We start from the raw sequence: 18,570 nt of genomic DNA on the forward strand, positions 1-18,570 counted from the left end.
GGGTCTCTTCTTTCCAAAATGGGGTCACTTGTGGGGTAGTTATACTGCCCTGGCATTCTAGGGGCCCAAATGTGTGGTAAGGAGTTTGAAATCCAAATTCTGTAAAAAATGACCTGTGAAATCCGAAAGGTGCTCTTTGGAATATGGGCCCCTTTGCCCACCTAGGCTGCAAAAAAGTGTCACACATCTGGTATCTCCGTATTCAGGAGAAGGTGGGGAATGTGTTTTGGGGTGTCATTTTACATATACCCATGCTGGGTGAGAGAAATATCTTGGCAAAAGACAACTTTTCCCATTTTTTTATACAAAGTTGGCATTTGACCAAGATATTTATCTCACCCAGCATGGGTATATGTAAAAAGACACCCCAAAACACATTCCCCACCTTCTCCTGAGTACGGAGATACCAGATGTGTGACACTTTTTTGCAGCCAAGGTGGGCAAAGGGGCCCATATTCCAAAGAGCACCTTTCGGATTTCACAGGTCATTTTTTACAGAATTTGATTTCAAACTCCTTACCACACATTTGGGCACCTAGAATGCCAGGGCAGTATAACTACCCCACAAGTGACCCCATTTTGGAAAGAAGAGACCCCAAGGTATTTCGTGATGGGCATAGTGAGTTCATAGAAGTTTTTATTTTTTGTCACAAGTTAGTGGAATATGAGACTTTGTAAGGAAAAAAAAAAAAAAAAATCATCATTTTCCACTAACTTGTGACAAAAAATAAAAAGTTCTATGAACTCACTATGCCCATCAGCGAATACCTTAGGGTGTGTACTTTCCGAAATGGGGTCATTTGTGGGGTGTTTGTACTGTCTGGGCATTGTAGAACCTCAGGAAACATGACAGGTGCTCAGAAAGTCAGAGCTGCTTCAAAAAGCGGAAATTCACATTTTTGTACCATAGTTTGTAAACGCTATAACTTTTACCCAAACATTTTTTTTTTATCAAAGACATGTAGAACAATAAATTTAGAGCAAAATTTATATATGGATGTCGTTTTTTTTGCAAAATTTTACAACTGAAAGTAAAAAATGTCATTTTTTTGCAAAAAAATCGTTAAATTTCGATTAATAACAAAAAAAGTAAAAATGTCAGCAGCAATGAAATACCACCAAATGAAAGCTCTATTAGTGAGAAGAAAAGGAGGTAAAATTCATTTGGGTGGTAAGTTGCATGACCGAACAATAAACGGTGAAAGTAGTGTAGGTCAGAAGTGTAAAAAGTGGCCTGGTCTTTCAGGGTGTTTAAGCACTGGGGGCTGAGGTGGTTAAACACCCTGAAAGACCAGGCCACTTTTTACACTTCTGACCTACACTACTTTCACCATTTATTGCTCGGTCATGCAACTTACCACCCAAATGAATTTTACCTCCTTTTCTTCTCACTAATAGAGCTTTCATTTGGTGGTATTTCATTGCTGCTGACATTTTTACTTTTTTTGTTATTAATCGAAATTTAACGATTTTTTTGCAAAAAAATGACATTTTTCACTTTCAGTTGTAAAATTTTGCAAAAAAAACGACATCCATATATAAATTTTGCTCTAAATTTATTGTTCTACATGTCTTTGATAAAAAAAAAATGTTTGGGTAAAAAAAAAATGGTTTGGGTAAAAGTTATAGCGTTTACAAACTATGGTACAAAAATGTGAATTTCCGCTTTTTGAAGCAGCTCTGACTTTCTGAGCACCTGTCATGTTTCCTGAGGTTCTACAATGCCCAGACAGTACAAACACCCCACAAATGACCCCATTTCGGAAAGTACACACCCTAAGGTATTCGCTGATGGGCATAGTGAGTTCATAGAACTTTTTATTTTTTGTCACAAGTTAGCGGAAAATGATGATTTTTTTTTTTTTTTCCTTACAAAGTCTCATATTCCACTATGTTGTGACAAAAAATAAAAACTTCTATGAACTCACTATGCCCATCACGAAATACCTTGGGGTCTCTTCTTTCCAAAATAGGGTCACTTGTGGGGTGGTTATACTGCCCTGGCATTCTAGGGGCCCAAATGTGTGGTAAGGAGTTTGAAATCAAATTCTGTAAAAAATGACCTGTGAAATCCGAAAGGTGCTCTTTGGAATATGGGCCCCTTTGCCCACCTAGGCTGCAAAAAAGTGTCACACATCTGGTATCTCCGTACTCAGAAGAAGGTGGGGAATGTGTTTTGGGGTGTCATTTTATATATACCCATGCTGGGTGAGAGAAATATCTTGGTCAAATGCCAACTTTGTATAAAAAAAATGGGAAAAGTTGTCTTTTGCCAAGATATTTCTCTCACCCAGCATGGGTATATGTAAAATGACACCCCAAAACACATTCCCCAACTTCTCCTGAGTACGGAGATACCAGATGTGTGACACTTTTTTGCAGCCTAGGTGGGCAAAGGGGCCCATATTCCAAAGAGCACCTTTCGGATTTCACAGGTCATTTTTTACAGAATTTGATTTCAAACTCCTTACCACACATTTGGGCCCCTAGAATGCCAGGGCAGTATAACTACCCCACAAGTGACCCCATTTTGGAAAGAAGACACCCCAAGGTATTCCGTGAGGGGCATGGCAAGTTCCTAGAATTTTTTATTTTTTGTCACAAGTTAGTGGAAAATGATGATTTTTTTTTTTTTTTCATACAAAGTCTCATATTCCACTAACTTGTGACAAAAAATAAAAACTTCCATGAACTCACTATGCCCATCAGCGAATACCTTGGGGTCTCTTCTTTCCAAAATGGGGTCATTTGTGGGGTAGTTATACTGCCCTGGCATTCTAGGGGCCCAAATGTGTGGTAAGGAGTTTGAAATCAAATTCTGTAAAAAATGACCTGTGAAATCCAAAAAGTGCTCTTTGGAATATGGGCCCCTTTGCCCACCTAGGCTGCAAAAAAGTGTCACACATCTGGTATCTCTGTATTCAGGAGAAGTTGAGGAATGTGTTTTGGGGTGTCTTTTTACATATACACATGCTGGGTGAGATAAATATCTTGGTCAAATGCCAACTTTGTATAAAAAAATGGGAAAAGTTGTCTTTTGCCAAGATATTTCTCTCACCCAGCATGGGTATATGTAAAATGACACCCCAAAACACATTCCCCAACTTCTCCTGAGTACGGAGATACCAGATGTGTGACACTTTTTTGCAGCCTAGGTGGGCAAAGGGGCCCATATTCCAAAGAGCACCTTTTGGATTTCACAGGTCATTTTTTACAGAATTTGATTTCAAACTCCTTACCACACATTTGGGCCCCTAGAATGCCAGGGCAGTATAACTACCCCACAAGTGACCCCATTTTGGAAAGAAGAGACCCCAAGGTATTCGCTGATGGGCATAGTGAGTTCATGGAAGTTTTTATTTTTTGTCACAAGTTAGTGGAATATGAAACTTTGTATGAAAAAAAAAACAAAAAAAAAACAAACAGCATTTTCCACTAACTTGTGACAAAAAATAAAAAATTCTAGGAACTCGCCATGCCCCTCACGGAATACCTTGGGGTGTCTTCTTTCCAAAATGGGGTCACTTGTGGGGTAGTTATACTGCCCTGGCATTTTCCAGGGGCCCTAATGTGTGGTAAGTAGGTAAATGACCTGTGAAATCCTAAAGGTGCTCTTTGGAATATGGGCCCCTTTGCCCACCTAGGCTGCAAAAATGTGTCACACATGTGGTATCGCCGTATTCAGGAGAAGTTGGGGGAATGTGTTTTGGGGTGTCATTTTACATATACCCTTGCTGGGTGAGAGAAATATCTTGACAAAAGACAACTTTTCCCATTTTTTTTTACAAAGTTGGCATTTGACCAAGATATTTCTCTCACCCAGCATGGGTATATGTAAAATGACACCCCAATACACATTCCTCAACTTCTCCTGAGTACGGAGATACCAGATGTGTGACACTTTTTTGCAGCCTAGATGCGCAAAGGTGCCCAAATTCCTTTTAGGAGGGCATTTTTAGACATTTGGATACCAGACTTCTTCTCACGCTTTGGGGCCCCTAGAATGCCAGGGCAGTATAAATACCCCACATGTGACCCCATTTTGGAAAGAAGACACCCCAAGGTATTCAATGAGGGGCATGGCGAGTTCATAGAAATTTTTTTTTTTTGGCACAAGTTAGCGGAAATTGATATTTTTAATTTTTTTCTCACAAAGTCTCCCGTTCCGCTAACTTGGGACAAAAATTTCAATCTTTCATGGACTCAATATGCCCCTCACGGAATACCTGGGGGTGTCTTCTTTCCGAAATGGGGTCACATGTGGGGTATTTATACTGCCCTGGCATTCTAGGGGCCCTAAAGCGTGAGAAGAAGTCTGGAATATAAATGTCTAAAAAATTTTACGCATTTGGATTCCGTGAGGGGTATGGTGAGTTCATGTGAGATTTTATTTTTTGACACAAGTTAGTGGAATATGAGACTTTGTAAGAAAAAAAAAAAAAAAATTCCGCTAACTTGGGCCAAAAAAATGTCTGGAGCCTTACAGAGGGGTGATCAATGACAGGGGGGGTGATCAATGACAGGGGGGGTGATCAATGACAGGGGGGGTAATCAATGACAGGGGGTGATCAGGGAGTCTATATGGGGTGATCACCACAGTCATTGATCACGCCCCTGTAAGGCTTCATTCAGACGTCCGGATGCGTTTTGCGGATCCGATCCATCTATCAGTGCATCCGTAAAAATCATGCAGACATCTGAATGGAGCTTTACAGGGGGGTGATCAATGACAGGGGTGTAATCAATGACAGGGGGGTGATCAGGGAGTCTATATGGGGTGATCACCACAGTCATTGATCATGCCCCTGTAAGGCTTCTTCATTCAGACGTCCGTATGCGTTTTGCGGATCCGATCCATCTATCAGTGGATCCGTAAAAATCATGCGGACGTCTGAATGGAGCTTTACAGGGGGGTAATCAATGACAGGGGGGGTAATCAATGACAGGGGGGTGATCAGGGAGTCTATATGGGGTGATCACCACAGTCATTGATCACGCCCCTGTAAGGCTTCATTCAGACGTCCGGATGCGTTTTGCGGATCCGATCCATCTATCAGTGCATCCGTAAAAATCATGCAGACATCTGAATGGAGCTTTACAGGGGGGTGATCAATGACAGGGGGGTGATCAATGACAGGGGGGAAATCAATGACAGGGGGGTGATCAGGGAGTCTATATGGGGTGATCACCACAGTCATTGATCACGCCCCTGTAAGGCTTCATTCAGACGTCCGGATGCGTTTTGCGGATCCGATCCATCTATCAGTGGATCCGTAAAAATCATGCGGACGTCTGAATGGAGCTTTACAGGGGGGTGATCAATGACAGGGGGGTGATCAATGACAGGGGGGAAATCAATGACAGGGGGGTGATCAGGGAGTCTATATGGGGTGATCAGGGGCTAATAAGGGGTTAATAAGTGACCGGGGGGGGGGGGGGGTGTAGTGTAGTGTAGTGGTGCTTGGTGCTACTTTACTGAGCTACCTGTGTCCTCTGGTGGTCGATCCAAACAAAGGGGACCATCAGAGGACCAGGTAGCAGGTATATTAGACGCTGTTATCAAAACAGCGTCTAATATACCTGTTAGGGGTTAAAAAAAACACATCTCCAGCCTGCCAGCGAACGATCGCCGCTGGCAGGCTGGAGATCAACTCTCTTACCTTCCGTTCCTGTGAGCGCGCGCGCCTGTGTGCGCGCGTTCACAGGAAATCTCGCGTCTCGCGAGATGACGCGTATATGCGTCCAGGCGGAATGAATCAACCACCTCCAGGACGCGTCTGTGCGTACAGCGGTCCGGAGGTGGTTAAAAGGCCCTGTGATAGTACCCTGCTCACGCTGCAATTGGCGTCACGAACAACTACAAAACATAGACTATAATTTGCACCTGACCCAGACATTGCATAAATTAGCGTCAGTGTGTATACCCCGTATCCTGCTCATTGCAAATTCTAGAGCAGAACAAGATACAATCGTGGAACTACGGATACCAGAATACAAAACAACAGGGTTCATTTACTATTACTATCCAGACATACGCCTATACTAGGCTTATTTCTAGTGCAGATTACTGTGCAAAGGTTATTTGCGCCTGCCTCATTATTCATTTTATAACGTCTCTTTTAGGTATAGAAAATGGTCTAAATGTAAGCCAGCAAGGAAGCTAGCTTACATTTAGACAGGTGGTGGATATGCCAAAGTTTTTTAGTGGCTGGCACCTCTACATAACCGCTAGTGCAGGGGCTTATTAAGACCAGCGTCTAAAATGACCCCCAAAGTAAATAATATCTAGATGGGAATGTACTTAGCAAACACTATACCCAGCAACCAGAATGGAGTGAGGGCTGGATATAGAAAGGCTTAACAATCAGCAAATGCACCCTAATCAACCAGACAAGGCTAAATAATAACCAAGCCCAGATTAAGATGCAAGGTAGTCGCATAACAACTGACAAAAAGTGGTGAATTGTATAGCGATACTTTCTCAGCCCAAACAGTCCAGTAGCCTCCAGGCTGTGACTACAACAACATCAGTACCTTTAGGGGATTGTGGCCCATAAGTCCGCCTGACTCTGGCTGTGCGACCCTCTCTCCGCAGGCATCGCTAGGTCCCCCAAACTCAGGCTTCCTCAGCATTTCTCTCTCATGCTCAGGCCTCCTCAGCCTTTCCTTACCAAAGGGTTGGTTTTATGCTTCGTTGATTAGAGCAGGCCTCACCTGCGATCACCTCAGGTGAAAGGGAATACCTGTGCCAGAAGGGTGTGGACTGGCAGATCCCACTACCAAACCTATCCGCCAATCCAAGTAAAATCGAGCCCAGAAGAAAATGTATACAAAATGTGTGTGTATATATATATATATATATATATACATACACTCACCTAAAGAATTATTAGGAACACCATACTAATACGGTGTTGGACCCCCTTTTACCTTCAGAACTGCCTTAATTCTACGTGGCATTGATTTAAGAAGGTGCTGATAGCATTCTTTAGAAATGTTGGCCCATATTGATAGGATAGCATCTTGCAGTTGATGGAAATTTGAGGGATGCACATCCAGGGCACGAAGCTCCCGTTCCACCACATCCCAAAGATGCTCTATTGGGTTGAGATCTGGTGACTGTGGGCGCCATTTTAGTACAGTGAACTCATTGTCATGTTCAAGAAACCAATTTGAAATGATTCGAGCTTTGTGACATGGTGCATTATCCTGCTGGAAGTAGCCATCAGAGGATGGATACATGTTCTCATTCTGTTTACGCCAAATTCGGACTCTACCATTTGAATGTCTCAACAGAAATCGAGACTCATCAGACCAGGCAACATTTTTCCAGTCTTCAACAGTCCAATTTTGGTGAGCTCGTGCAAATTGTAGCCTCTTTTTCCTATTTGTAGTAGAGATGAGTGGTACCTGGTGGGGTCTTCTGCTGTTGTAGCCCATCCGCCTCAAGGTTGTGCGTGTTGTGGCTTCACAAATGCTTTGCTGCATACCTCGGTTGTAACGAATGGTTATTTCAGTCAATGTTGTTCTTCTATCAGCTTGAATCAGTCGGCCCATTCTACTCTGACCTCTAGCATCCACAAGGCATTTTTGCCCACAGGACTGCCGCATACTGGGTGTTTTTCCCTTTTCACACCATTCTTTGTAAACCCTAGAAATGGTTGTACGTGAAAATCCCAGTAACTGAGCAGATTGTGAAATACTCAGACCGGCCCGTCTGGCACCAACAACCATGCCACGCTCAAAATTGCTTAAATCCCCTTTATTTCCCATTCTGACATTCAGTTTGGAGTTCAGGAGATTGTCTTGACCAGGACCACACCCCTAAATGCATTGAAGCAACTGCCATGTGATTGGTTGACTAGATAATTGCATTAATGAGAAATAGAACAGGTGTTCCTAATAATTCTTTAGGTGAGTGTGTATATATATATATATATATATATATTTTTTTTTTTTTTGAAGTAAATAAGTAATAGAGCTTGAATGGCCAAATAAGGAGTCCCTACAGATATTCTGTTCCTTCATATATAGTGGATTAATTTTTATACATTATTTATTACATTATACATTATTTATGTATTATTTTTATACATTCAAGCAAATTTTTCATCCATTTTTGTTTGGTAGAATTAATATACTCTTTTTTTTACAGGGTAATCTTCTGCCAATAAAACTGCACTACCAAAACAGGTCCAGGCTTAATTATGCTGCCATAGTTGGCAGGGTGCCACAGTCGAGAGGCATAGATTTGTTTCTATGCTGCATACAATCTGCCTGAAGTTTTAATTCCACGTGTAGTCATGCAATCCTCCTACAGGAGCTCCAGTTTCATCCACAAGTCCAAAGCAAACAAGAGAATTTGCTTCTTAAAATTGCAATACATCATGATACTGTAAGTTCAGGAGAAGCACCGAATAAATTCTAGTGCTGGTCAACGTCTCAAAACAGAAATCTCCTCAGTGACTGTCCAGTTACTTCTTTTAAGTCACACTTGATTATTTTTTCTGCAATCTGATCTTTGCAATATTGTGAATATTACATACATGTTTGTTTTTTCTTTTGGGGGTCAAAATGAACATTAGGGAGCTAGAGCTTGCCAACTTTGTTTTTCAACCTTTCTATAGAAACCTGTTAATTACAATAGTTTCCATATTTTTGTGCCGAGTTTGTCACATAGTCACCAAGTTTATTTGAACTTTAAAGATCCACCATGTTGACATGACGTTATGTAATAACTTGGTGACAGTTATCACCTATCACTATCTCAGCATGAGGCCATACTTCCATTTTCATTTGTTTCTTATTTTGTAAATCATTGCAAGCTACTTAAGCATTTTGAGATGATGAGCAAAGACAGACCAAGATCAGATGACACATGTCTGATTCTCATAGTTACCACAGTATATACGTAGCTGGGTACTTGGAAAGCCAATTATCCTGATAAAGGGGTTTTCCGGGAGTACAATATAGATGGCCTATCCTTAGGATAGGTTACAAATATTTGATCAGTGGGGGTCCAAATCCTGCCATCACAACTAGAGATGAGGGAATCGATTCGCAACAAATGAGAATTTCCTAGTGCTTCGTGGTAACGGATCTCAATTTTCCTAAAATGATGGCTACACGTGTGAGGACTGATGACATAGGGCAAGAAACTCTGGGAAGGCGGGATCACCCAGATTGACATGCCTGCATGCAACCAATCAGCAGCCAGCCAGCCCTGTGATGTCACAGCCCTATAAATACGGCAGCCATTTTAGGTTCTGCCATTTTCCAGTCTTCAGAGTGCAGGGACAGTCGTGTGAAGGCTCTCGTGGAAAAACGATTGTGGAAAAAAAAGACAGAAAAAACGATTTATAAATGCAGGGAAAGGATAGGAATCATTTCACAGCATCTTAGTGCAGGGAGAGACGTCAGAAGGCGCTAGGGACATTGAAAGGAAAGTGATTTACAAGTGCAGGAAACGATTATTTGGGGATCCAAATAGTCATTAGACAGCTCTGTCATTTCAGGTTTTTGTTATTGGGCTGCAAGTGTTATGTTGAAAAGCCTTTAGTGGCTTATATCTTAGTATCTTATTTAGTATGACAAGAAAAATATATACACATTTCACTTTTGCAGTTATTTCTGTTTAACCACCTCAGCCCCCAGTGCTTAAACACCCTGAAAGACCAGGCCACTTTTTACACTTCTGACATACACTACTTTCACCGTTTATTGCTCGGTCATGCAACTTACCACCCAAATGAATTTTACCTCCTTTTCTTCTCACTAATAGAGCTTTCATTTGGTGGTATTTCATTGCTGCTGACATTTTTACTTTTTTTGTTATTAATCGAAATTTAACGATTTTTTTGCAAAAAAATGACATTTTTCACTTTCAGTTGTAAAATTTTGCAAAAAAAAAACGACATCCATATAGAAATTTCTCTCTAAATTTATTGTTCTACATGTCTTTGATAAAAAAAAAATGTTTGGGTAAAAAAAAAAAATGGTTTGGGTAAAAGTTATAGCGTTTACAAACTGGTACAAAAATGTGAATTTCCGCTTTTTGAAGCAGCTCTGACTTTCTGAGCACCTGTCATGTTTCCTGAGGTTCTACAATGCCCAGACAGTACAAACACCCCACAAATGACCCCATTTCAGAAAGTAGACACCCTAAGGTATTCGCTGATGGGCATAGTGAGTTCATAGAACTTTTTATTTTTTGTCACAAGTTAGTGGAAAATGATGATTTTTTTTTTTCTTACAAAGTCTCATATTCCACTAACTTGTGACAAAAAATAAAAAATTCTAGGAACTCGCCATGCCCCTCACGGAATACCTTGGGGTGTCTTCTTTCCAAAATGGGGTCACTTGTGGGGTAGTTATACTGCCCTGGCATTCTAGGGGCCCAAATGTGTGGTAAGTAGTTTGAAATCCAAATGTGTAAAAAATGGCAGGTGAAATCCGAAAGGTGCTATTTGGAATTTGGGCCCCTTTGCCCACCTAGGCTGCAAAAAAGTGTCACACATGTGGTATCTCCGTACTCAGGAGAAGTTGGGCAATGTGTTTTGGGGTGTCATTTTACATATACCCATGCTGGGTGAGAGAAATATCTCGGCAAAAGACAACTTTTCCCATTTTTTTATACAAAGTTGGCATTTGACCAAGATATTTCTCTCACCCAGCATGGGTATATGTAAAATGACACCCCAAAACACATTCCCCAACTTCTCCTGAGTACGGCGATACCACATGTGTGACACTTTTTTGCAGCCTAGATGCGCAAAGGTGCCCAAATTCCTTTTAGGAGGGCATTTTTAGACATTTGGATACCAGACTTCTTCTCACGCTTTGGGGCCCCTAAAATGCCAGGGCAGTATAAATACCCCACATGTGACCCCATTTTGGAAAGAAGACACCCCAAGGTATTCAATGAGGGGCATGGCGAGTTCATAGAAAAAAAATTTTTGGCACAAGTTAGCGGAAATTGATTTTTTTTGTTTTTTTCTCACAAAGTCTCCCTTTCCGCTAACTTGGGGCAAAAATTTCAATCTTTCATGGACTCAATATGCCCCTTAGCGAATACCTTGGGGTGTCTTCTTTCCAAAATGGTGTTATTTGTGGTGTGTTTGTACTGCCCTGGCATTTGAGGGTCTCCGCAATCATTACATGTATGCCCAGCATTAGGAGTTTCTGCTATTCTCCTTATATTGAGCATACGGGTAATGAGAATTTTTTTTTCTGTTCAGCCTCTGGGCTGAAAGAAAAAAATGAACGGCACAGATTTCTTCATTCGCATCGATCAATGTGGATGAAAAAATCTCTGCCAAAAAAAGAAAAAGGAGGGGAAAGGCGTCTGCCAGGACATAGGAGCTCCGCCCAACATCCATACCCACTTAGCTCGTATGCCCTGGCAAACCAGATTTATCCATTCACATCAATCGATGTGGATGAATAAATCATTGCCGGGATTTTTATATTTTTTTATATATGCAAAGTGTTTGCCAAAGCATATGAACACCGCCACCTCCTCAGCTCATATGCCTCGGCAAACATATCTTTTACTGCAGAGGAGAAATCTCGTCTTGCAGCGCCGCATACACCGACTTGTGTGTAATCTGACAGCAGCACAATGCTTCTGTCAGAATGCACATCAGTGCTACAGCTGGTTCATGGGTTGGTCCACCTGGAAGGTAAAAAAAAAAAAAAAAAAAAAGAAAAAACCAGGCCGCAACACAATAAATTTTATTAACTTTATAATAACTTTTGAACAGAACATATAAACTTTTTTTTAACTTTTTGAACTGAAGTTAACTTTTTTGCTTACCTTTTTTTTTTTATTTTTACCTTTTTATAGGACAAACCTGTTGAGGAACGGTTGAGACGTATGCATATATCCATGCATGCCTGCAAACACGTGCGGGCATGTATGGTATATATGTGCATACCTTAACCACAGCATCATGGGACGATGTGCGCAGATGTGCCCAGCATCTGCGCACGTCTGCCCATGGTGATCCCCAGGGGCTCATGTTGGCCCCTGTGGGAAATATGTGTCCCCTGGGAGCCGTGCCCCCTGATAATGTAGGGGCTTGTGCCCCCTGATAATGTAGGGGCTTGTGCCCCCTGATAATGTAGGGGCTTGTGCCCCCTTCATGTGGCCCCTGTGGGAGATCTGTGCCCCCTTATAGGATGTAACTATGTCCCTTACATCCCCCTTCATAATGTATATGATCAATGTATACATGTGTATGGATGTGCCCCTAGCATTCATGCACATGTATATCATATATATATATATATTATACCCCCCCATCTCCATAGGCTGTAACCAGGTGCATCGGTGTGAATGGGCCCCAAGCATTCACACCGATGCAATCTGGCTAATTGCATCAGAATGACCGGACAAGGGTCCGGTCATCCTGATGGATACAAAGAGCTCAGATTCAACAGAATCTGAGCCCTTTGATATAATTGTCACCAGCGCCGCTGGAGACAATTATACATGATAGGAGAAGGGGAGAAGCCTCCCCTCCTTCTATTATGTGCATTCCGGCAGCGAAATTAACATCTCGCTGGCCGGAATGCAGAGTGCCACAGGCGGGAGATCAAAGGCTTCTCCCGCCTGGTGTGCAGCGCGTCCCCGATGTGCGGGCCGGCGCAGTGACGTCATATCACTGCGCCGGCCCACGTGGATGATGGGCGCACGCGTGCGCCCCCTAGTGCATGGCGCGGGAGTGCGGGCCGCCGGGGATAAATATCCGGCGGCCCCTGCACTCAGTAGTTAGGGTCTGGGCCCCCACCTGATAGGAGAGCGCATCGGCGCTCAGGACAGCCTGACCGGACCCCTGCCGTCCCTACCCCACCATGAAGAGGAGCGCGTCCTGCGCTCCGGACGAAAGAGCGGTGCGGGACCCCCCCCTGCCGCCCCCACGTGGAGGAGAGCGCGTCCTGCGCTCAGAGCAGAGCGCCCGACCGGACCCCCCCTTCAGATAGGAGAGCGCGATCGGCGCTCAAGGCTGCCCTCCCCAGGAGGAGAAAGGATCGGGACCCCCCCTGGACGAACGAGCAGAACCCTAAGTATCACCCCCTTATATCTACCCCAACCCCACCAACGATATCCCTGATCCCCTAACTCTTACACCCCTGAGCCCAAACCCCTATCCCACCAACGATCCTACACCACCTCCCCTTATTAACCCCTGGGTTACCCCTACCCCTGGTAGATAACCCCTGGTTTCCCTGTGTGCCATATCCCTGGTCCCTGACCCAGCACCACCTCCCCTGATTAACCCTTTCCCTGCCAGGCATAACCCCTGGCAGTTAACCCCTGGTTTACCCTGGTCCCTGTGTGCTGGTAACCCCTGCTCAAACCCTGCCACACCCCCCCCTCACTGTACACTTGCAGGGTATTTACCCTTGCATTGCTGTACAGTTCTGTTATTATCCCCATTGTTAACCCTTTGTGTTTGTGGTCGGCTTACACCCCTGTAAGGCCACCGTTAACCCTCGGCGTACCCCATAGGGATAGTATAGGACTAGGTGGGTTATTGTTAATATACTTGTATGAGTGAACTGTATAGTTAGTTGATGGGTGGAATTGGGAATGTGTAGTGTAGTTTAGGATTGTATATTTAGTGCTGTATTGTTAGTGTATTGCGTGCGTAGTGTATTAGGTTGTAATAAATACCGTTGTATTTGTACCCTTTGTGTAGCGTGTATTTATTGGCGATAGTTAGTTCAGTAAGGCGCATGCAGCTAGCGTAGCGATCAGTGTAAAGCATAGCGAAAGTGTTGTTATATAAAGGCATAAATAGGCGGAGTTATCACTAGACGGCTCCTCCTATTTATGAATATTAATTATTGATATTTGCATAAATATTGGTGATTAATATTCCCCCTTTACAAAACCTCTCCTTCCCCATGGGACAATGTGCAAAGCGCAAATCGCCCAAAGATTTGGCGAAGTACATTATGCACTTTATCCCAGGTGAAAGGAGAGGTTTGCAGTAGCTGTGAGTGTAAGGGCCCTAATACCCCTGTGTGCCTGTCCTGTGAGATGCAATCCCTATGCTAAGTGTACCTGTGTGTGGTACTTCCGGAAACACTCTCCAAAGCATAGGGCAGGGTGGTCAGGACAGTCAGGACAGAAATAGCGGGTGTCACGCCTTATTCCACTCCTGCTACAGACACAACATCTTTTTCGGGGTGACGGTTGGGTTGAGGTACCAGGAACGACACTGGGGAAATATCGCTCGTGTAGACGGCTAACTACACTTGTGGATGGGGCCACGGAACCTTCTGGATACAGGAAGTTCTCGATGATCTCTTCCTGAAATTTGAGGAAGGATCGTGTTCTCCCAGCCTTACTGTAGAGAACAAAACTATTGTACAGAGCCAATTGAATTAAATATACAGACGCTTTCTTATACCAGCGTCTGGTGCGTCGGGAAACTAAATACGGAGACAACATCTGGTCATTGAAGTCCACCCCTCCCATGAGCAAATTATAGTCATGGACACAGAGGGGCTTTTCAATGACACGGGTTGCTCGCTCAATTTGGATTGTCGTGTCTGCGTGAATGGAGGAGAGCATGTAAACGTCACGCTTGTCTCTCCATTTCACCGCGAGCAGTTCTTCGTTACACAAGGCAGCCCTCTCCCCCCTTGCAAGACGGGTGGTAACGAGCCGTTGGGGGAAGCCCACGCGGTGCCACAGGCGCAAATCTGTTCTAGAAACAAATGCCTAAAGAGGGCCACACTTGTGTAGAAATTGTCCACATAAAGATGGTACCCCTTGCCGAATAAGGGTGACACCAAGTCCCAGACTGTCTTCCCACTGCTCCCCAGGTAGTCAGGGCAACCGACCGGCTCCAGGGTCTGATCTTTTCCCTCATAGATCCGAAATTTGTGGGTATGGCCTGTGGCCCTTTCACAGAGCTTATACAATTTGACCCCATACCGGGAACGCTTGCTTGGGATGTATTGTTTGAAGCCAAGGCGCCCGGTAAAATGTATTAGGGACTCATCTACGCAGATGTTTTGCTCTGGGGTATACAAATCTGCAAATTTCTGGTTGAAGTGGTCTATGAGGGGCCGAATTTTGTGGAGCCGGTCAAAAGCTGGATGGCCTCTGGGACGGGAGGTGGTGTTGTCGCTAAAATGCAGGAAACGCAGGATGGCCTCAAATCGTGCCCTGGACATAGCAGCAGAGAACATGGGCATGTGATGAATCAGGTTCGTGGACCAATATGACCGCAATTCATGCTTTTTAGTTAGACCCATGTTGAGGAGAAGGCCCAGAAAAATGTTAATTTCGGAAACTTGGACTGGTTTCCACCGGAAAGGCTGGGCATAATAGCTTCCCGGGTTGGCGGATATAAATTGTGTGGCATACCGGTTTGTCTCTGCCACGACTAAGTCCAAGAGCTCCGCAGTCAAGAACAGCTCAAAAAATCCCAGGGCCGAACCGATCTGAGCCGTCTCAACCCGAACTCCAGACTGGGCGGTGAAAGGGGGAACTAATGGTGCGGCTGAAGTTGGTGACTGCCAATCAGGGTTTGGCAGCACCTCAGGGATTCTAGGGGCTCTACGGGCCTGTCTGTGCGGTGGCTGCGACGGGGTTACTACTGCACGTGCCACCGTACCAGCTTCAACTGCCCTTCTGGTGCTCGCCACTTCACCATGTTGTACGGCAGTGCTGGTACTAGGTCCAGGGAGGGCTGCGCTGCTGGTGTATGCCTCACCACGTGATCCAACAGCGCCAGCCCCACTCTGCTGCTCTTGAAGCGGATCCTGCGTAACCTGTGGTCTAGCGACATGGGGCCGGGTACGCCTGGTGCTATCAGGGACCTCCACCTCCTCGTCCGAACTTTGGGTCAGAGTGCCACTGCTTTCTACAGGTTCATATTCTGACCCGCTAGATTCGTCATATGAGGGTTCCCATTCCTCATCCGACTGGGTCAGAATCCTGTAGGCCTCTTGAGAAGAATACCCCCTGTTTGACATTTGGACTACTAAATTTAGGGGTATTCCCTGAGACTACCCAAGAAAAAAAGCAAGCCTGTCTTACAAAGGGGAGGCTAGCGAAGTACCGGAGGCCGCTGCGGTTGATAAAAAATATCAAAACTGATTTTTTTTATCGCCGCAGCGCTTGGAAAGTGATTGCACAGTGATCAAAAAAAAATATATTTTTTTGTCACTGCGGTGGGGCGGGTGTGGGTGAACGCACGTGTGGGCGACCGATCAGGCCTGATCGGGCAAACACTGCGTTTTGGGTGGAGGGCGAACTAAGGTGACACTAATACAATTATAGATCTGACTGTGATCAGTTTTGATCACTTACAGATACTATAAATGTACAAATGCTGATTAGCGATACGCTAAACAGCGAATAAGTGACTGCGGTGCGGTGGGCTGGGCGCTAAACAATCGCTAAACTACCTAACCAAGGGGCCTAAACTATCCTAAAACCTAACAGTCAATACCAGTGGAAAAAAAAAGTGACAGTTTACACTGATCTCTTTTTTCCTTTCACTAGGTGATTGACAGGGGCGATCAAGGGGTGATCAAGGGGTTAATTCGGGTGATGGGGGTGATCTGGGGCTAAGGTGTAGTGTTGGTGGGTACTCACAGTGATCTCTGCTCCTCTGCTGGAACCAACCGACGAAAAGGACCAGCAGAGGAGCAGACAAGCCATATAACAGATCAATTTACTAATATGATCTGTTATATGGCTTGTGATTTGTTTTTTTGAAAATCGCCAACCTGCCAGCCAATGATCGTGGCTGGCAGGCTGGTGACGAACTTGTCCTCTAACTTTTGCCGGCCCGCGATGCGCATGCGCGGGCCGGCTTTGAGCGAAATCTCGCGTCTCGCGAGATGACGCGTATATGCGTGACTCTGCGCAGCGCTGCCGCCTCCGGAACGCGATCCTGAGTTAGGCGGTCCGGAGGCGGTTAAAGCATATAGGGGCGTATTACAGTAAAAAAAGAAAAATATATACGCACTGCACTGTTGCAGCTATTTCTGGTGAAAGTGTATAGTGGCCTATTTCAGTCCAACAAGAAAAATATATTCTCAGTTCCCTTCTGCAGTTATTTCTGTTGAAAGCGTATAGGGGTGTATTACAGTAAAAAAAGAAAAATATATACGCACTGCACTGTTGCAGTTATTTTTGTTTAAAGCGTATACGGGCAAATTACAGTAAAAAAAGAAGAATATATATGCACTGCACTGTTGCAGTTATTTCTGGTCAAAGCATATAGGGTTGTATTCCAGTACAACAAGAAAAATATATTTTTAGTGCATTTCTGCAGTTAATTCTGGTGAAAGCGTATAGTGATATAACCTTTGCAAAGACAGGTGCACTCTGCAGTCTTACTTAACCCTCATACTGATGTTAAAATTGAGAGATTAGCCAACATATGCTACTGTGGAGGACATGTCTGAGCACAAGCACCGCGCCAAGGTTTCTCAAGTAGCTCGGGACCTAACACTCACCTACCTGTGCTGTATGGGCAATACCAGGAGCCAGTGGGTGAATTACAGGAGCGTAAGGTCCGACTCATAGCCAACTCACCAGTACCTCCAGCATGTAGCCATGCTTGCAATGGGAGGAGGGAGGAGTGTGCGAGTCCCACTTAAGACTGACTGATATGGCCCAGGCCTCGCAGGTGCACGTAAACGTAGCCTGTGGATGGAAAACAGGCACATTTAAATTGGAGTTTATACACCTCCAAGCATCTCTATATACAAACCAACAGAAAAAATGGCGTGGTGTTAAACAGGCAGGAAGTGCTCAAACCCATATGCAGTTGTGCATGTGTATACAGGGGAGCAAATCCTGCACTTGTAGCCCGTTGCTAATGGCGATCCCCAGCAAAAATGCATACAGTGGAGGATGCCCGCAGCGAACCACAAGTACCACAATAGACATCCTACACAAGATAGCAGTTATGTGGATGTGATAACCAATATAACAATATAATAACATTTGCAAAAACAGGTGCACTCTGCGGTCTTACTAAACCCTCATACTGATGCTAAAATTGAGAACACCAACACATCCTACTGTGGAGGACATGTTTGAGCCCGAGCACCGTGCCAAGGTTTCTCAAGTAGCTCGGGACCTAACACTCGCTTACCTGTGCCGTATGGACAATACCAAGAGCCAGTGGGCGAATTACAGGACCGTAAGGTCCGACTCATAGCCAACTCACCAGTTACCAGGCTACATGCTGGAGGTAACTGGTGAGTTGGCTATGAGTCGGACCTTATGCTCCTGTAATTCGCCCACTGGTTCTTGGTATTGACCATACGGCACAGGTAGGTGAGTGTTAGGTCCCGAGCTACTTGAGAAACCTTGGCGCGATGCTCGGGCTCAGACATGTCCTCCACAGTAGGATATGTTGGCTAATCTCTCAATTTTAACATTAGTATGAGGGTTTAGTAAGACCGCAGAGTGCACCTGCCTTTGCAAATGTTATTATATTGTTATATTGGTTATCACATCCACATAATTGCTATCTTGTGTAGGATGTCTATTGTGGTACTTGTGGTCCGCTGCGGGCATCCTCCACT

General features: G+C 44.3%; 1 protein-coding gene across 2 annotated transcripts in view; it reads right to left on the bottom strand.

Moving 5' to 3' along the window:
* Positions 1–18,570, bottom strand: part of PDE8B (phosphodiesterase 8B) — a 327,461-nt gene that overhangs the window by 236,195 nt on the left and 72,696 nt on the right. The gene's annotated exons all lie outside the window — the stretch shown is intronic.

This window comes from Bufo bufo, chromosome 2 (genome assembly GCF_905171765.1).
Source record: "Bufo bufo chromosome 2, aBufBuf1.1, whole genome shotgun sequence".
Taxonomy (NCBI): domain Eukaryota; kingdom Metazoa; phylum Chordata; class Amphibia; order Anura; family Bufonidae; genus Bufo; species Bufo bufo.